Genomic DNA, 21050 nt, shown 5'->3' with positions numbered 1-21050 from the left:
GGATTTGGGCCTAGGCCAATCCCTGGACACAGGCTGGTCCACATGTGCTGGGCTTGATACCCAGACAGTGGCAGAAAGAAGACATCTTCTGTTGAGGTTGCCAAGCTGGGAAGATGTTAAATTGGGGCTTTGCCTCCATCCCCTCAATGGAGGAATCCCTCCTGCAGTTGACCAGAATGAAGCTGAGATGCAGAGGGCAATGGGGCACAAGAGGGAAGGGTCCTGAGGACATGCCAGAGACTGTAGCTGGCCTGAGTCCCTCCTGAAGCCAGGACATTCCCTTTGGGTCTGAGTTGGGATTTTTGTCGATAGCAGCTGAGCGCCCCGAGTACTGCAGGGCGATGGTTCAGTTATCCTCTTGTACATTCCCCAAACTGCCCTCCCGTACTTTACTCACAGGACCCCAAGAGAACCTCCTGTGCCAGTTCCTGGCCCCTGTCTCTGAGGTAGCCTTGGCACTGAGCATGTCTGAGCAGGGTCTGGCTTTCCTTTTCTCTTTGCAGCTGCTCTGCACCATCTCTCATGACTACACTAAAGTAGTGTTTTTCAAGTTTGAGCAAAGAACAGACCCTATTCAAAGAAAAGAAAAAGCAGACCCCCCTGTGTGAATTTAAATTATTTGTATACTAAGTGCAAGCATATAACATATATCCACGGCTATATAAAACTAAAATAAATTTTCAAACATAAAAGCAACAAAATTCAAATTAAAAGCAATAATTTCATGACAGATTATATTTTGCTAAAGCCACATTGCTAACATTGAGTTATTATTAGAAAATGCTCTCTATTTAGTTAGTTCTGAATTTTGATAGAGAATAAATGGTGGGAGAAACCCTTGGGCCAATTTCTGTTTCCCAGAGTCCTAACATTTCCATTTCTTTGTGATCTTCCAGAAGGAGGCAAGTACTTCTGATTCTGAGAGGGAAGCTGACCTCCAGGTTCCCCTTGAGGTTCTGAGAGCCCAGTTTTGAAACCCTGGATTGTGAGGTACTCAGGTGCCCTTGGTGTCCCTGTTCAGGCCCCTTGTCTTAAGGAGAATGGAGGAGGCCTGCCAGGAGGCACATGGCCCTGGACTCATAAAATACTTGCTTCTCTATGTTTTGGTCTTAGGCAGGCAGGTGTAAAAGTCCCCTCACAGGGCATGGCTGCCCCAAGTCCCATCGGGAGAGCAGGGGGGTTCTTGTGATGGTTAAATGCTCTCAGCATTTAGGAGGGATAATGGAAGAATAGGGAAATACTGAAAAAAGGACATGAAATAATGGAAAAACAGAACAATGTCTTTTTTCCAGAACTGTTAAAAAAAAAAATAGTATATTGACAAGGAACTGAGACCTGAGATCCTAGGTAGGTAAGGTCAGGGCAGAGAGGGGTTACTCCAGGATCCCTGTCCCCAGCATTGAATCCTCTGCCTTTAGCCCCCAGAATCCCCAGTTCCTAGATCCTGGGTCTCCAGCTCCAAGCTCCAGCCCCTAACCCCCAGCAGTCAGTGGCCCCACTCCTTTCGATTTTCTCAAAAACTTTATCCTATTATAAAATACTTAAGCTTCATTCATTGCCAAACACACTTCTTTGTGATAAAGAACACGTATCATAATTGCAATGAAAAACTTAAAAAATTTTTCCTGTGACCATAGTGCCTGCTTCAATTTTTTTGAAAGCAAATAATTAAAAATAACATTTTGGAAGTGCATTTCTTAATTCTTCTGTGTTAATAATTGCTTATCAAAATTCATAATGCATAGAATGATATATCATTTTGATAAAATACATACCACTAGTCATTGTAATCTTAATCCAATCCAGAAATTTTTAAATGTAAGAAGTATTTAAATACTTGGAGTGTTAACTGTCACAGGAAGCTTTTTTAAATTTTAAATTTCAATTATCTGATGACGTATTCCTTTGTGAGTTTTGACATAAAGTTGGAAGGAGTTCAAAGTATTGAGTGAATTGCTGTAACAGATCTCCTCACATTACTGTCTACTTGTTTGTATAAATAAGAGTACTTACATCAATGAAAATGAAAAATAGGAGTAGAATCTTTGCTGAGTTCTATCTCATTCCAGTAATAAGTACTATGAAGTGGGCACTCCTGGCAAGGATAACATCAGACTCTTCTTGAAGCCTCTTCCCTCCTCTCCTCCTCTCAATAGAGTTATACTGCTCTTTTAAATTAAATCAATATTAAGCATTTGTATTATTATGACTGGGTAAATATTATTCATGGCTAAACCAGCAGTGAGCTATGCTTATATTTCCTTTCTTGTACAATAATATCTTTTCTATTCCTTAGTCTTCTTTATGACTAGTCCTAAACTTTGTTATAGAATTGAAAGTCTGCTCTCAACATGATTAAACACGTCAAATATAACTACAATTTCACTTTCTTCTTGGAGACATTCTCCTTCGAGCTCTCAGTATTCTCCTGCTCTAACCTGGACTTTGCTCCTTGTATCTGTTACATAGCTGTCATCTGAGATTCACCTCCACATCTTCGGGGACTCACATCCATGTTATTCGGAGGAGCATCCTTGCCTCTCTCTTGAGCTGGATCCCAGGTCTTTGGTCTGCCTTTGTTTTTAGTGGAACACATCTTTGTTGGCTTCCTGGGGAAGCATGCCAAGGGAAGTCCTTGTTCTCCTCTAGGTCCAAATATTTCCAAATTCAGGAAATAGAGAGGACAGAGAAGATTACTGATATCATAGGGATACAGTCAGCAAAATAATCTAGAACATGGGCAACATTACAGGTCACACAACCCAGTTTCTTCAATAAATAAATTTCAAGAGGGAAAAAAAGCATTTGCAAGAAAATAGTTTGTACAGAAAATAAGAGGAGAAAATGAGAGATTAAAAGATTTAGAAAGCAAACAGTTTACAAGGTGTGGACCTTATATGGATCCTGATTCAAACAAACTATAATTCTAAAAAGTGTGTGATATTTATGAAGCAACTGGAAATTTGAACACTGAATATCTGATGATATTGTTCAATTTTATTTTAGGTGTAATAATGACATTATTCTTATATTTTGAAGTCCTTATCGTCTAGAGAGACTCATTGATAAAACAGAGGGGGAAACAGGGTGTAGATGAAGCAAGATTGGCCATAATCTGATCATTGTTGAATCTGGGTGTTAAGTAGATGGGAGTTTATTATACCATTGTCCTCTCTACTTTTAAATGTTTGAACTTTTCTACCATAAATAGTTTTTTTTTTTTCACGAGGAAAACAATAATAAAAAGTCACTGGTTTTTCCCCAGACTTAAGTGATACCTCAGCTGGATATGAATTATAAGATAGAAATTCTTTTACCTCAGAATTGTGAAGGGGTTTCTCCACTGTGAGTCTTCTAACTCGCAGTAAGGTTGGTTTCTGAGAGGTCTGATGCTTTTCTGAGTCCTGATCCTGGGTTTTTTATAATCTATTTTTCTCTCTTTCTGTTGGTGTCTAAGAGCTTCCTTTTTATTACTGTTGTTCTATAATTTCTTAATCATATGCTTTGGTGTGGGTCTTTTTTCTCTATTTATTATACTAAGAATTCAAAAGTCCCTTTCAATCTAGAATGTTTTGCTCAAGAAACTGTATTTTTCTTTGCTAACTTTTTCCGGCTGTTTTCTTTGTCCTTTCTGAAATTCCTATTATTTGGATGTTGAACTGATGCTATTTTTATTGGGATCACATTAAACTTGTAGATAAAATTAGGGAGAATCGACACCTTTATAGGGTAGATTTTCTGATCTTGAACAGGATGTCTTTCCGTTTATTTAATTGTCCTCTCAGTTTTGTCAATAGAGTTTAAAATTTTTCTGCATACTGCACATTTTTAATAATCTTATTCTCAGCAATGTTTACTTTGTTTTATGTCATTTTGAAGTGGAATCTTTTGTTCTCTTATGTTTGTTAGCTAGTTATTGTTGCATGTAGCAAAGCAATCATTTTGTTTACTAAGTTTTTTAACCAGTTTGCTGAATTCTCTTATTTCTAACAGTTTTCAGTTGATTATTTTGGTTTTTCCAGGTATATATCTATATCATCCCTAAATGAAATTAATTTTGAGTCTGCTTTTTTGTTTATTTTTAACCTCTTCTTTCTTTTTAGTCTTTAAAAATAGATGGTGATGGTGGGGTATTGTTTTTTCGTATGTTGCTACATTCTCTTTCCTAGTTTTTCATTTTGAAGTTTCTTTCACTATTGATAGGTGATAATGGATTCTGTTGGTTATGGTACAAAGCAACATGTTCCTCTGTCTTCTGCATTTCCTACAAATTGACAGCTGGAGCCAGAAATTGGACCAGATTCAAGTTAAATTCTTTTAGCAAGACAGCAGGAAACACATAATGTCTGGTTGTCTCTCTTTTTGTGATCATAGCAGTCACTGATGCTTAATGCCTGTATTCATTCCCTGGGGTATACGGTGATATTCTGCCATTTCTTTTTAAAATATTTAAATAAACATCTTGTTTCAGAATAGTTTTAGATTTGCAAAAAAATTTCAAAGATAGTGTGAGAATTCAGTGTACCCTGTACCGAGTTTCCCCTGTTTTAACATCTTACACTCCTGTGGTACATTTGTCACAACCAGTGCATCAGTATTATTTATTATTATTATTATGCATACATTATTAACTATGCATACATTATTAACTAAAGTCCACACTTTATTCAGATTCCCTTGGTTTTTGCCTAATGTTCTTTTTCTGTTCCAAGATCCCATCCAGAATATCACAACACATGTAATTATCACGTTTCATTCATTGCTAGTGGGGATGCAAGACAGTACAACCACTTTAGGAGACAGTCTGGAAGTTTCCTACAAAACTGAACATAGGCTTACCATACGATCCAGTGATTGTACTCCTTGGTATTTACCCAAATGAGTCGAAAACGTATCCATGCAGAAACCTGCATATACTTATAGCAGCTGTATTCATAATTGCCCAAAATTGGAAGCAACCAAGATATCCTTTAATAAGTAAATGGATAAGCAAATGGTACATCCATACGATGGAGTATTATTCAGCAATAAAAATAAATAAGCTATAAAGTCATAAAAAGACAATGAGGAAACTTCAAAGCATATTGCCCAGTGAAGGAAGCCAATCTGAAAAGAATACATATTGTATGATTCTAACTATATGACATTCTGGAAAAGGCAAAACTAGGGAGAGAGTAAAAGGACCAGTGGTTGCCAGGGTTCAGAATGAGGGAAGAACAGGTGGCGCACAGGGGATTTTAGGGCAGTAAAACTATTCTGCTGATACTGTAATGGTGGATACATTCATTACACATTCATCAAAGCCCACAGAATGTACAACACAAAGAGTGAACTCTAACATAAACTATAGACTTTGGTTTATGAGTCATATTACCTCATAAATTGTAACAAATGTACCACACTAATACAAGATGTTAATAATAGCAGAAACTCTGTGTGTGTGTGTGAAATATATGGGAACTCTGTACTCTGTTCAATTTTCCCATAAACCTAAAACTGCTCTAAAACAAAGTCTATTAATTTAAAGAAATTTCTCATCATATTCCTAATTTAGTTAATCAGTTACTTTATATCTATATGGATTCATAGAGTCTTATTTTGTCCGATAAGTTATGTCATTATTATTGATAAAGAAAAAGGCATTCCTGAGATCTAGGACCTGGTGTGATGCTTTCAGCTGGGCGTCACTGTTCAAAGCTGGCCTGGTGCTCAAACTAGGCCACGTATCCTCTTCTGTCGGACAAAAATCATCTCACAGAGCACCAACATCAGACAAGGACACTTTGAGACCATGGCAAATTGATACAAAACAAGGCCACTTAATAATTTTGTCTAGGCATAGACAAAAGCAAGACGCAACCCACAAAATACCAAATATCCCTCTCTCCCGGCTAATATGAGTGACTGCTTCTTCTTGACTGTTACAGCCTGATCCCTGCTCTAGTCTGCCCTCCCTGTAGATAAGATTTGTTGAGGCACCAATCATAGAAATGTCTCTGCTTCCTGACAGTATGTGATTCAGAGCAAACCCCATGTTCTTGGACTCTCCCCAAACCCTCCAAAACAAAAGCCGGATCCTGTAATAGTTTCTGACATCCTCTTACTGAGATACCCTATGGTTACTTATGGTATGCATTTGCCCTCACTGTAATGAGTAGTAAACCCAACTGGTTCAACTATAGGCATTGACACTATCATCTATTTTGATGCTAAAATTGTCTCAGATTTGACCTGTAGGCCAAAGTCCTTTTGACGTATCCCTATTGTTCTTTGGGCACTTTCCTACTTTCTGGCACAATAAGATATCCCAGGCTCATCTTGTAGGTTCCCTGCCCCAGCCCTGGAATCAGCCATTTCTCTAAGGAGCCCTGGTTTCTTTCAGTTGGGAATTATATTAAAAAGCCAAGATTGGGGAGTTAAGTGGGCTCATTGCTTTTGTGGTACCACTGCTTCCAGGTGTGGCCAGGGTTAGGGAATATATATATATGTACTTTTCTTTTCTTTTTTTTTTTTTTGCGGCATGCAGGCCTCGCACTGTTGTGGCCTCTCCCGTTGCAGAGCACAGGCTCCGGACGCGCAGGCTCAGCGGCAATGGCTCACGGGCCCAGCCTCTCCACAGCATGTGGGATCTTCCACGACTGGGGCGTGAACCCGTGTCCCCTGCATCGGTAGGCGGACTCTCAACCACTGCGCCACCAGGGAAGCCCTATATGTACTTTTATCTACACACACACAAACATTTGCATCTATATTTATCTCTGTCTTTATTCCTATATATATGACAACGTGAGTTCACACTGACAGTCAGTTTCAGCACCGCAGGATTCATTTTATTTTTTCCTTCCTTATTTGTAACTTTCTTTTCTGTCAGTGAGAAACCTGGCATCCCTTTCTCTTAATATATCCACGTATGTATGTAGCCACTCTCCTGCCTCAGACTTCCCTCTGATGCCCTCATGTCACCTGGGCTCAGAAATCCCGTGCTGTGCTGTGCCCTCACCGGACATCCTCCAGACCCCGACTGGGCTCTCCCATACTGCCCTGAGTCACCATGACTTCCTTCCACCTTGCTCTGCCCTACCTGAGGGCTTTCAGCTTGAACTGAGAGGAAGGGAATGAGGAAGAGGAAGAAGTGCAGGAAAACTTCTATATTTCCTGTTAACTTAAAAAAAAAAAAAAGGAACAGTGTCGGCCAATTTGGTCTAGGCAAAAAACTCTGCCTAAGATACTATTCATGGCAGCTTGTATATTAAATAGTCAATTTCACTTAACAAATGTCTGTTAAAGCATCTGTTTATATTTTATCATAATGTACTTTTGTGACCACTTTTAGTATTTGTATGGTATAGAATATATTTCGGGGGCAGGGCCCAATTTGCGGCATTGTACCTGTGGAAAGGCACCACCATGGCAACTTTCAGGTGCCAGGGGCAGAGGTGGAGAAGTGCTTTCATCGGCAAGAGCAGCGCCAAGCTGGGGGCCTCCCATCAGACCCACAGGTGTGGCCAGAGGGGAGGGAAATCAGTGTTTGTGGCTGGTGGTGACAGGTGGGGGACGAGTGGGGAGGCAGGTGGGCCTGTTAAAGAAAAAATGATTCACGCTGTTTATCAAAGATCGTAAGGCAGCTTTCATTCAGGACCATGGCGATAGGTAGAGAGACCACTGCAATGGGATTCTGCAGCGGGAGAGAGACTGGACTTAACTCTGAATACCGCACAGGCAAGTGGGAATTTGTAGCCAAGGATCAGGGTGGGAGTCAGTGTGTGGAAAATTCCTACATCAGGACTAAGAGGGAACTCTGGCTAAACCAGACTAACAGGATTCTTGCTGAAGGCAGGCCAGGGGTGATCAGATACCACCTGGGAAACGAGGGGATGAGGAACCTGATCAGATATTGAGGTTAGGGGAGCTGATGCTTGCTGAAACTGTATTTTACAAGCAAGTGCAGAGATGGGCTTGGAGAAGGTTTGGGAACCTGACTGAAGTTTGGTCAAGCAAAGAATCTTTGTCAGCGCTCACTGAATCAGGCTGGCCCATGAGGCCTGTCACCCCTGTGACCCTGTGATAAGGGACTGTCGTCCAGGGCCCCCGCTGCTGAGCCACCATGGTCCCACCTCACCAAGAATGCCTGGGGGTCACCATTTGACTGTTGATTCAGTCAGATGAAGCTCAGATTCTTCCCCCCAAATTCAAGGGAACAAATATCGGTAAAGCCTGGATTACGTGTGTTACGTGTTATCATTAATCCAATATATACCCGTGGATAGAAGATACCTCCCCGGCGCACCATTCCAGACACACAGAAAGACTTACTGTCTCCAGAATATGCTCTGTGCTCCTGCCTCTGCCCTTTGCTGAAGCTCTATCTCACCCTGGCCAGAGACCGTGGCCCTCCTTGGAGTTTCTAGAGCTTTCTCTCCTCTGGCCTCTTTCTCCATCCCTCCAAGAACGGTAGTTTCTTTCTTTCTTTCTTGAAGGGTCATTATCTTGACAATACACAGAACTGCAGAGCTGCTGCGACTGCACCCTGACAGCGGTGGGGAGTGGAATGGGGCGTTGTGTGAATCCACTCGAAGGAAAGAAAACCCCGTCCTGAAGTCATGGCTGAAAAGCCCAGAAGACGCTGAGCAGGTCCCTCCAGGAGCCACTCGCGTCTGCAGGAGGCTTAGAGGAAGCTGTGTATCTTTACAGGCCGCCTTGGGCACCCACTCGGGTGAGTGAAGGGCTGACCCGTACCTGTGACCTTCACTGCTGTTTGTCCGACTCACCCCCTGGGTCTTGCCACAGAGCTCAGGACCCTCTCGCCCCGTTCCCCCTCCCCTGCCTCTGCCACCCCTGTGTGCTGGTCCCCCAGTCCCTGAGATAACCAGTAGCGAACCCCCTCCGTTAGCCTCTGCCCTCCCTGTGGTCGCCGGGTCCAGGGAGGCCCTCCTGGCTCCTGCGCTGCCCACAGAGGACAGACGGCGACCCGTGACTTTCAGAGGCGTCTGTCCATTACCACCGGCGCCCTGACTGCTCCTTCACCCCACCTGTCCCCCACAGTACCCAGCCCGGACCCCTCGACAGTGGGAAGGGGCGTCAGGTTTCCCGTCTCCGCGAGGGCCTTTGACTTTCTTTCTCAACATAGCAGGACTTCCATGGGCAGCTGAAGGTGGTACATTTTGCCAGGCAATGTGCATTCTTCCGATCTCGCTCGCTTCTGGGACTTGACAGGCTGTGATTTGTTTGTTTTTTGTGACTAAGGAGCCACAGGCTGGGAAGGCGATTGGCTGCCTTCAACCTTTTACTGCCCAGCTGTGAAGGCAGGTGACAAGGAGACTGTTCTTTGCTGTGTGTTCTCACTGGCCCAGCCCAGGATCAGAGCATCCAGGGGTCCTGGTGGGTGGGTGATCCTGGTAAGGCTGTGAGAGCCTTGTCTCACCCGCAGACCAGTGCTGCCATTATCTGAGCCCTTTCTGGGAGCCAAGCTCTGTGCTAAGTGCTTTGTTGCCAAGTTCGCTGTCTCACGTAGTCCTCACAACGGCTCTCTGCGAGGTAGGTGTCAGCACCCCCATCTTCCAGGAGAGGAACCTGAAAGGTTCAATAAGGTGTCCACGGCCAGGACTGTAGACGGTGGTGTTGGACTCTGGCCCCAGCCCACCTGGACTCATAAGCAGTAAGCTAGCTCAGCTCACAGCAGCACACCCACCACCAGCCTTACAAAGTGGGGGGACAATTTCGTTAGAGTGCAAAGCATTAGGGGTTCAAATAACAAATGGTTGTCCAATGCAAGCCCATGACATGGTTAAAAAAAAAAGCACCTTTACACAGCTGGAAGCCCCGGTCTAATTTCTCTCCCTCCACTGTAACATGGACCACCTCTAGCCCAGGTCCTCTAATGGAACTTGAGGGTTTAAATTTCTGCTGCTGTCCAAGACACCATAACTCTTACACCCCAGAACCCACCCATCCTAGGAGTCCAGCCTGAGCGAACTCGCACTGTGGACCTCTCAGCCCTTGCCCTGGGATCTCCCAAAGTCTTTGTGGGATCTTCTTTCATCCCCACCTCAGAGCATATCCTTGCTCCCCGTTCTGAGCTCGGGCGTGGTGGGGCGGGGCGGGGCGGGGCGGGGGTGGGGGCCACAGGTGCGGCCACTTGAAGCAGGATCTTAGTTTCCTGACTGCCAATTGAATCCGGGCCGCCTCGGTGAAAACCGGGCATCTTAACGCCTAGACCACGAGGGCCAGCGGGCTTGAAACAGGACCTTGGTCCTTGTCTTCTCTGAAGAAAGAATTCAACAAGGAGACAGAAGGTAGTGAAGCAGGTAAAGTGTTTATTAGAAAACAAGTACGTGTGGAAAGACACACGAGGGGGCTCGGAGAGTCACGTGCTTTGGGGGTGGCTTAAACTGTTTATATGGGGGCAGTTTTCTGGGTTTCCTCTAGCCAATCATCTTGCTTCATCTGGCTTTGTGCCCATATCTGGGCTGACTCAGGGCACTCCCCGACGTGGGCGCACGTCTTTTAGCCAAGATGGATTCCAGTGCGAGGGCTCTGGGAGGCTGTCAGGACGTACTATGGGGCTAGCACCCCCTCCCTTTTTTGACTCCTGAGGAACCTTTTTTTGCGCATGTGTAGTCGGGGAGGTCTCCTTGACCTCAAGAATGAAAAATGTGGTCGTCTTATCTTTTTACTCAGGCAGAGCTCAGCTCCTCTCTGTTCCTGCCTTTATCTTTCCCTTGAAATGTCTGCAGGAGACAAGCTCCAGCTGCTCAGCGGCCCAGCTATCTCCTGTCTCACTTCCAAGGGTGTGATGGTGCCAGAGGGGCTAAGCTGGTGTTTACTGAGGGATGGCCATCTAACCTTTTGATCTTCATCTCAGTCCTCCTGGTCTGTAACCAGGGTGAAAGGAAAGACTGGGTGCCCGGTGTGCCTCAGATCCACCCCAGCCCTTCCTGTGCACCTCTTTTGATTGTAAGGAACTACATTTCACGGCTTCTTTACCACTGACCTTGGGAGGCATGCCACGGGAGGCCTGGTGGAAAACTGGAGGGAGGGGAGGAAATTCCCTACTGCTTTACTCTCTCCCTCTGCTCTTGCATCTCAGCAGTGGCTGTGTTCCCTTCAAGGCTCCAGCTTCTGCCACGCAGCCCCTGCCTTATGGTCCCAGCTCCCATGGGGCCATCTCGCAGTTTCAGTATCTGCAGGAGACCTGGTTTTGGCCCCTGGTCCCACCCTCTGCTCCCACTGTCTTCACGGGCCCTGGTGTGTTTGTGGCTTCCTGCTGTGGCTAATCTCTGCTTTTCCACTGTTTCCTGTTGAATTCCTCTGCGCTCCTGTAGCTTCATCAACTGATCCCCTGTATTAAGTTCCTCTTTTCAAAGACCTAGAGGGATTTCTGTTTTCCTGGGCAGACCCAGCTTTCACCAAGTGCTTTATGAACCATACTGCCTAGACAAAGGAAGAGGCTCTTGTTCCTCTGTTCCTCCCTGCCCAGCTTGGAAGTGAGGAGGGCAGAGCTCATTTCTTTCTTTTTAAAGTCTAGATTTGTTATGATTATAGAAGTTACCTGTTAGTGAGGAAAGCTCTGAGCATCAGTGATGCGACCCTCCACTCAGACTGTGGGACTATCCCCCTCTTTTTCCCCAGACCCTCAGCTCCTGCACAAGAGGGTCAGATGAACATCTGCAGCAACACAGTTCTTATTCCCGGATGACTGCAACCTGGCTGGGAGCTAGGCTGCAAGTCCTTCCTGCTGAGGTCATGGCTCAAAGCTTCAGTTCACTGGGCATGAGCTGCCTGGAAACACGTGGATGCGTCCAACCAGGCGCCGGCAGCAAGAGCTGTGAGTTGCTGTGGGGGGGGGGGGGGGGGGGGGAGTCCTGTGTAGAAATGTGCAAATGCCATTTGCTACGATGGGGACTTTGTCTCACAGGGTCTCCAGGAAGCAGGGAAGGGATGGGGTGGTGGAGAAGAGAACAGGAGTCTGATGCAAATCAACCCAGTAACCCTGGAGACCGGTGCAGTTGGTACCTTCAGCAAACACTGAAGCCTTTCCTCTGTGTGATATTTATTTCTTCTAATGTGTTACTATAGTTGTTATACTTTATCAAAAAAAGATGCTACATGAGAAGGGGAAATTCAGCCAGTTCTCTAGCAGTGGGGGAGAGGAGAATGATGTTGGCAGAAGAAAATCTCCTCTTAAAATCTGGCAGGTGCTGTTGAAGGTGGCAGTCCTGATATTACCGCAATGCTTCTTTCCTTATGCTCGGATGGAGGGAACTGAGCTATTCCAGATCTTTTATTCTTTGTCTCAGAGGAGTAGGATTAATTACAAAATATCATTCGATATACTCGCTGTTGAAGGATGACAGCCACTATGTTTTTCTCTTTTCAAAATGCAGAAGCCACTGATCCATTTCATCGCCTGGCCCAGCTGTGAAGTGCACATTCTAGATGCTAACTATTATGTTTCTTAGAACAACTTCCCTTTGATAAAACTTTTCCAAATAGTAGATAATGCATCCTTTACTTCTAAGGAAGTGACGTGCAGCAGACAGAGAAAAACTGGGGCTGGAAGAGTCCTTTTCCTGCCCTCTAACCCTGAGGCCAATACTCTGAGAAGGTTAACACTTCTGCCTCCTTGAGGAGGGGAGGGGTGAGAGGGGCCACCTAAGAACTCCACTCTGGCCCAAGGGAAAGAACTTATATTTCAAGGCCCTGCCCCAGAGTTTGAAAACTAAATCTCTCAGCTGTTTGATAAGCAGTGAGAAAGAGCCCCTTCCTTTGTACTCTGGGCATGGTCTGGACAGAAGAGAGTGGACCAAATGGCTCAGCTGATGCTCAGCACGTTAATGAAGAGGTCCATGGGAAACACTTTCTGCCTTTCTTTTTATTATTTTTTTAATTAATTTATTTTATTTATTTATTTTTGGCTGCATTAGTTCTTCATTGCTGCACGTGGGCTTTCTCTAGTTGAGGCGAGCACGGTGCACGGGCTTCTCATTGCGGTGGCTTCTCTTGTTGCAGAGCACGGGCTCTAGGCATGTGGGCTTCAGTAGTTGTGCTGCGTAGGCTCAGTAGTTGTGGCTCGCGGGCTCTAGAGCACAGGCTCAGTAACTGTGGTGCACGGGCTTAGTTGCTCCACGGCATGTGGGATCTTCCCGGACCAGGGCCCAAACCCGTGTCCCCTGCATCGGCAGGTGGATTCTTAACCACTGCGCCACCTGGGAAGCCCCACTTTCTGCCTTCCTATTGCTACACTGTTTTCTTCTGGAGATTATTATTCATTATTGGGAAGTGTGTGTGTGTTGGGAGTGGTGAGCATTACTGCCCAAAGATTGTTGCAGGGAACTGAGTGGAGTGGGGGGAGGGGGGCTCCATCCCACCAAAGCCATGCATGGTGACCATAGTGTAGGTGGAGGGCAGCAGTCCCTAAATTCCAAGTGGTAGTCCCCAGTGGAGGAGCTGAGAGACACATAACGAGGCATCAGCAACATGGCTGGATCATGGCCTGTGTGAGACCAACATCTCTTTCAAAACGTGACGTGAGCTCTGCCTGGAGAGGTAAATTTATACAGCTGTCACAAGTTCTTCCAGGGTTTAATGAAGGCGTATTCTAGATGAACCCATTGGTCATGACACTTAGCCAGCATTTCTCCCCAAAACCTATGCTATTAAGAAACTGAGTTAATATAATAAGTAACTATTTAGAATAGAAATCCTCCATACACGTGCTACTAAGAAAGTAATTTACATAGAAACGGAGAGTAGAATGATGGTTGCCAGGGGTGGGGATGGGGGAGAATGGGAGATGGTCAAAGGGTACAAACTTCCAGTTTTAAGATGAGTAAGTCCTGGGGATCTAATGTACCGACATGGTAACCATAGTAACAGTGTGGTTATACAGTAATACAGTAACAGTACTGTATTACATACTTGAAAGTTGCTGATAGATCTTAAATGTTCTCACAACACACACAAAAGGTAATCATGTGAGAGGTGGAGGTGCTAACTGACCTTATTGTGGTAATCATTTTGCAATATATACACGTATCAAATCATCATATTGTTTCCTTAAACTTATACAAAGTTGTATGTCAGTCATATCTCAATAAAGCTGGGGAAGTTAATTAATAAGAAATGCTCCAAACCCATGCTATTAAGAAAGTGAGTTAATGTAATCAGGAATTACTTGAGGGAAAAGTCCCAGCCCCACATGTGGCAAATCACTATTTGGAAATTTTGGAGGGTGGTGAAGAAAAGAAAGTCAACAACAAAGATTAAAACCTTAGAGGACCTCCGGTTATGATGGAGTTGAATCCTATGAGCTAGGAGATACTGACAACAAATTTAAATCTCATTCATAGGATTTATTAAGAGCCTCGTCCTAGGGCCGGTGGCCTAAAACTAGCCCAGTAATGAAATGGTCACCCATCCAAGCAAGAGGGACGTTCAAAATATTTCACAATTAAGTGGGTCCACTGGAATCAACCACTTAGATTTCCTATCAGCACGGAATTCTGTGCCAGATGATAACGGTACAGTTGCCATTGTGGAAAGGACTGGGGGCTTTGTGGGAGGAGGAGGATCAAGGTAGTCAGGACAACAGGAAGCACTTGAAGAGCTCAGGGAGCGACATATTTACCAACCAATGTGGAAGTATTTTAATGTTTCGACAACCCGAATGCCCATGCTGTTGCATACCATCTTGGTCCTGCATCCATCCATTCGATCATCCACCATATCTATTCATCTACCACCCACCCACCCACCCACCCATCCATCCATCCATCCATCCATCCATCCATTCATCCAGTGTTCCATCTATCTATTCAACACACCTATCCTAGGGATATTTCCTTGGGTGATGTGTGTCACAGTGGATATACGGATGAGTGGACATGGCTCTTAGCCTTGGGGAGCTCACAAACTATTCTTGTTATTTGTGGGGAGGATGTGTTTTGGCTGCTGCCATTTATCCTACTGTGATAGAATTATGGTGAGATGTCATGGAATAACACATTAAATAAATGTATAAAATTTCACAGAACATAAGTTTATCATTTTATACCCCTCAAAGAAATTTTGTACTTTCCTCCTAACAATCCTGTGAGATGGGTAGAAACACATTCTATTGACACAAACAAAGGCACTGAGATACAAAACTATTATGTGACAGCCAGAGGTATACAGAGCCAGGAATCTGGCCAATGGCCCTTCATCATGGGTAGAAGTGGGTGGAATCATTGCTGAGTGATTGTGACTTCAAAGTATGGAATCCTTTCCTATCTTAACATTGACATTGTCTGGCAAACTGCGTAGCCAAGAGTGGATGATCCAGGTTTCTGTGGTTGAGTTGACACTGCTCTGCAATTAGCCAATGTTTGGCTCTTCGCTGGTTCGACAGAGCAAGAAGGAAGGAAGGGAGGATTCACTGAAATTCAAAAATCCCCTGTGATTGGAATGGTAAATTTTCATATAAAATGCAATTCAACACCCTCAAATGAAGAAAGGGCTTCTCATGTTCTTTCAAGGACCTACTGAACCAAGACAAATGTCCCAGTGTTCCCACTGGGGATTTACTTTCTTCCTTTCTGTGAAGCCAGTATGAATGGTTACTTTTCAGTCATCTGGATCTTTCTGTACCCAACTGTGGTAGACTCTGACAGATAAAGTGGCTGCCTCTGGCTTTGAGGGTGAATGGAAAAACACATTCTTGTAGCTGAGTGAAAGAGTACCTCCCAGAAGTTGATCAGGTTTGAGTCAGTTTTTAAGCTGTCAGTGGGGACTAGCCTATAGAGTATTTGTAAGAGGAAAATAAGATTTACTGTCCTTCTTTCTTCCCTGAACTTCACTGAAGGTTTTGGCTAGAGAAGAAGTAACTGCAAGAAGCGTGACCTGTCCTCAGGAGATTTATGACCAGAGCCTGACTGCCAGTGATTTAAGCTAAAAGTACCTGGTCAAAAAGCAGAAGAGTTCACTCTTGGGTTATTGGTCATTCAAGAGGTGAAACAATAACCAAGCATTATGACTCCTCTGTCACACCTTCTTGAAATGGGTCAATACCTCTGGTACCCAGAGCAAGGGCAGGTATATCTTTCTACCAAATATAAAATAGGCTCCAATATTGTTTATGATGGCTGAACCCACAGAAGGGTCTGTGAACAGAATAGATTGTTCATGCATAGACCACCAGAGGCTTTCATGTGCCTGTGAGAGATGTTAGCTGAGAAAAGGTCCTGGGGAACCTGCCCTTGCCCTGCTACCCTTCAAGCCAGGAGTGGATCCTGGATGGGGAGGGCCTAGGAAAGATGGAACATGATGGTCTGGTCCTGGGAAGCAGTATCTGAAAGAGGCAGCATCAGACTCAAGCAGGAGATGATTAAACCAGCCCTGTCTGCTGCATGTATGTGGCCACCTCGGGCCTCTGAAGTCCCCACCTGCTCCTTGTCCTCAGCTGGTCCTGGTTAACTTCCTCACATTCTGCTACTTCCTCTATTTTGAGCCCATGAAGTCAGGGCTTTCTACATATATAACCCCAGAAGGGATCAGAAAGCCTGCACAGCACTTTAGGCATTACAAAGAGCTCATATTAGTTATATATTTCTGAATTAAAAACCACCCCAAAACCTAGAGGCTTAAGAGAATTATTTGCCTATGATTCTGTGTAAGAAAGTAAAAAGTGGCCCCAACAGCTGGCAGCTGTAGTGTTCCTGAATGTACATAAACAGTTTTCACAGCATATAAACAATACTCAGACAAGGCCATTCTTTGACCACGATGGAATAAGACAGAACAAGACTATTTTGTGATCATGCCTGAAACTATACAGAGACAAGGACATTCTGCAACTCAAAACTAACTGAACACCTCCTCCTTCCAGCTAATATGAGTTACTGCTGACAATGTAGTCCCACTTTAGTCCTCCTACCTCATAGATAAAAATTATCAAGAGATCCAGTCACCAAGGTGGCCCCATTTTCTGAAAGCACCCAATCAAAAACTGGCTCCCACTTCCCTAAATGCCTTATGGAATCACCCAACAGACACCCAGATCCTATAATAAGCCCCTCCTGGCTTCCCCTTCCTGGTTCCTCTGGTGTACACTCTCCATTGCTGCAGCACTCGAAATAAAGCTAACTTTGCTCGACTACAAGTGTGTTCCTAGTGGTCTTTGACAGGTAGGTTAGCAATTGGGGCTGGGCTCAGCTGGCTGGTTCTTCTGCACCTGGAGTCTCTTGTATGGCTCCAGTCATCTGGCAGCTCAGCTGGGATAGGATGGTCTAAGACGGCCTCACTCTCATGGCTGGGCTGACAGCTGAGCCACACGTCTCCAGCAGGCTAGCTCAGGCATCTGCTCATGGTAGACTTGTGTGGTATAAGAAGGCAAGTCCCAATGCATAGTATGTTAAGCCTCTGCTCAAATTATGTCTGTGAATGTGCCATCAGTCAAAGCAAGTCACATAGCTAATCCCAGAATCAATGTGGGATGAGACCACCAAGGGTGGAGATACAGGAAGAAGTAATTGGGGGCCCATTTCTGTAATAAACTACCATAGCACTGAACACACACACAGTCTCATTCAAACCTCACAAATGAAGACACTGTTTTCCTAATTTTACTGATGAGAAAATTCAGGTTTAGAAAAATTTGAATCTTGACTAAGACCATAAAGCTAGTAAATTTCAAGGCTGGAGCCCAGGACCAGATTGCTGAGCTGTACTTCAGAGTTTCTCTCCTCAGATCCCTCACTGAAGAGTTGCACTCTTGCTTTGGTTCTGCAGGGCCCTTCAAGTACATTTTTTTTTTTTTTTACGTCTTTATTGGAGTATAATTGCTTTACAATGGTGTGTTAGTTTCTGCTTTATAACAAAGTGAATCAGTTATACATATGTTCCCATATCTCTTCCCTCTTGCGTCTCCCTCCCTCCCACCCTCCCTATCCCACCCCTCTAGGTGGTCACAAAGCACCGAGCTGATCTCCCTGTGCTATGCGGCTGCTTCCCACTAGCTATTTATTTTACGTTTGGTAGTGTATATATGTCCATGCCACTCTCTCACTTTGTCACAGCTTACCCTTCCCCCTCCACATATCCTCAAGTCCATTCTCTAGTAGGTCTGTGTCTTTATTCCTATCTTACCCCTAGGTTCTTCATGACCTTTTTTTTTTCTTCTTAATTCCATATATATGTGTTAGCATACGGTATTTGTCTTTCTCCTTCTGACTTACTTCACTCTGTATGACAGACTCTACGTCCATCCACCTCATTACAAATAGCTCAATTTCGTTTCTTTATATGACTGAGTAATATTCCATTGTATATATGTGCCACATCTTCTTTATCCATTCATCCAATGATGGACACTTAGGTTGTCTCCATGTCCTGGCTATTGTAAATAGAGCTGCAATGAATATTTTGGTACATGACTCTTTTTGAATTATGGATTTCTCAGGGTATATGCCCAGTAGTGGGATTGCTGGGTCATACGGTAGTTCTCTTTGTAGTTTTTTAAGGAACCTCCATACTGTTCTCCATAGTGGCTGAACCAATTCACATTCCCACCAACAGTGCAAGAGTGTTCCCTTCTCTCCACACCCTCTCCAGCATTTATTGTTTCTAGATTTCTTGATGATGGCCATTCTGACTGGTGTGAGATGATATCTCATTGTAGTTTTGATTTGCATTTCTCTAATGATTAATGATGTTGAGCATTCTTTCATGTGTTTGTTGGCACTCTGTATATCTTCTTTGGAGAAATGTCTATTTAGGTCATTTGCCCATTTTTGGATTGGTTTGTTTGTTTTTTTGTTATTGAGCTGCATGAGCTGCTTATAAATTTTGGAGATTAATCCTTTGTCAGGTGCTTCATTTGCAAATATTTTCTCCCATTCTGAGGGTTGTCTTTTGGTCTTGTTTATGGTTTCCTTTGCTGTGAGAAAGTTTTGAAGTTTCATTAGGTCCCATTTGTTTATTTTTGTTTTTATTTCCATTTCTGTAGGAGGTGGGTCAAAAAGGATCTTGCTGTGATTTATGTCATAGAGTGTTCTGCCTATGTTTTCCTCTAAGAGTTTGATAGTTTCTGGCCTCACATTTAGGTCTTTAATCCATTTTGAGCTTATTTTTGTGTATGGTGTTAGGGAGTGATCAAATCTCATACTTGTACCTGTCCAGTTTTCCCAGCACCACTTATTGAAGAGGCTGTCCTTTCTCCACTGTACATTCCTACCTCCTTTATCAAAGATAAGGTGACCATATGTGCGTGGGTTTATCTCTGGGCTTTCTATCCTGTTCCACTGATCTATATTTCTGTTTTTGTGCCAGTACCATACTGTCTTGATTACTGTAGCTTTGTAGTATAGTCTGAAGTCAGGGAGCCTGATTCCTCCAGCTCCGTTTTTCGTTCTCAAGATTGCTTTGGCTCTTTGGGGTCTTTTGTGTTTCCATACAAATTGTGCAATTTTTTGTTCTAGTTCTGTGAAAAATGCCAGTGGTAATTTGATAGGGATTGCATTGAATCTGTAGATTGCTTTCGGTAGTAGAGTCATTTTCACAATGTTGATTCTTCCAATCCAAGAACATGGTATATCTCTCCATCTATTTGTATCATCTTTATTTTCTTTCATCAGTGTCTTATAATTTTCTGCATACAGGTCTTTTGTCTCCTTAGGTAGGTTTATTCCTAGATATTTTATTCTTTTTGTTGCAGTGGTAAATGGGAGTGTTTTCTTGATTTCACTTTCAGATTTTTCATCATTAGTGTATAGGAATGCCAGAGATTTCTGTGCATTAATTTTGTATCCTGTTACTTTACCAAATTCATTGATTAGCTCTAGTAGTTTTCTGGTAGCATCTTTAGGATTCTCTATATATAGTATCATGTCATCTGCAAACAGTGACAGCTTTACTTCTTCTTTTCCGATTTGGATTCCTTTTATTTTCTTTTGTTCTCTGATTGCTGTGGCTAAAACTTCCAAAACTATGTTGAATAAGAGTGGTGAGAGTGGGCAACCTTGTCTTGTTCCTGATCTTAGTGGAAATGCTTTCAGTTTTTTACCATTGAGGATGATGTTGGCTGTGGGTTTGTCATATATGGCCTTTATTATGTTGAGGAAAGTTCCCTCTATGCCTACTTTCTGCAGGGTTTTTATCATAAATGGGTGTTGAATTTTGTCAAAAGCTTTCTCTGCATCTATTGAGATGACCATGTGGTTTTTCTCCTTCAATTTGTTAATATGGTGTATCACATTAAATGATTTGCGTATATTGAAGAATCCTTGCATTCCTGGAATAAACCCCACTTGATCATGGTGTATGATCCTTTTAATGTGCTGTTGGATTCTGTTTGCTAGTATTTTGTTGAGGATTTTTGCATCTATGTTCATCAGTGATATTGGCCTGTAGTTTTCTTTCTTTGTGACATCCTTGTCTGGTTTTGGTATCAGGGTGATGGTGGCCTCGTAGAATGAGTTTGGGAGTGTTCCTCCCTCTGCTATTTTTTGGAAGAGTTTGAGAAGGATAGGTGTTAGCTCTTCTCTAAATGTTTGATAGAATTCACCTGTGAATCCATCTGGTCCTGGGCTTTTGTTTGTTGGAAGATTTTAAATCACAGTTTCAATTTCAGTGCTTGTGATTGGTTTGTTCATATTTTCTATTTCTTTCAAGTACATTTTGTGACTGACTTTTTTCATCTATCATAATGTTTTCAGCTTCATCCATTCCTTTTTATGGCTAAATAATATCTCATTGTATGGATATACCATATTTTGTCTATCCATTCATCAGTTGATGGGCATTTGGGTTGAAGCCAAAAGGAGGAGGGACTGTGAATTAAGTTATGAGCTGTACATAATGAAGTTATGCCAGCCCATTTATGCCTTTTACTGGGGCAATTTGACATCTCAATCTACAAACTGCCGTCTCTCCTCCAGGTTGAGGAGGGGACATATGTCCCAGGAGGCAGGGATAGTGAGTTGGGGGAGTCATGAAGGGCTCCACTGCATGGGACCTCTCCCAGATCTGAAGCAGTCTTGCTCCCACATTGAGGCATTTCCCACAGGACCCCATCT

At 43.6% G+C, this 21050-nt stretch overlaps 1 long non-coding RNA gene across 3 annotated transcripts in view; it reads left to right on the top strand.

Moving 5' to 3' along the window:
• LOC113631352 (uncharacterized) overlaps positions 1–21050 on the top strand; it is a 93295-nt gene that overhangs the window by 29193 nt on the left and 43052 nt on the right. For 2 of the 3 annotated variants that reach the window (XR_003437273.1, XR_003437272.1), the window contains exons 2-3: positions 8478–10304; positions 11629–11824. This is a non-coding gene — a long non-coding RNA (uncharacterized LOC113631352). Of the gene's footprint in view, positions 1–8477; positions 10305–10733; positions 10954–11628; positions 11825–21050 lie in introns of all 3 variants that reach the window. The other variant, XR_003437274.1, reaches the window with a different exon arrangement.

Source organism: Aethalodelphis obliquidens, unplaced genomic scaffold (assembly GCF_003676395.1).
Source record: "Aethalodelphis obliquidens isolate GAN/ISIS:26980383/991018 unplaced genomic scaffold, ASM367639v1 scaffold32, whole genome shotgun sequence".
NCBI classification, from domain to species: Eukaryota; Metazoa; Chordata; class Mammalia; order Artiodactyla; family Delphinidae; genus Aethalodelphis; species Aethalodelphis obliquidens.
Note: the sequence above shows the minus strand (reverse complement) of the source record. Positions and strands in the feature narration are given on the sequence as shown.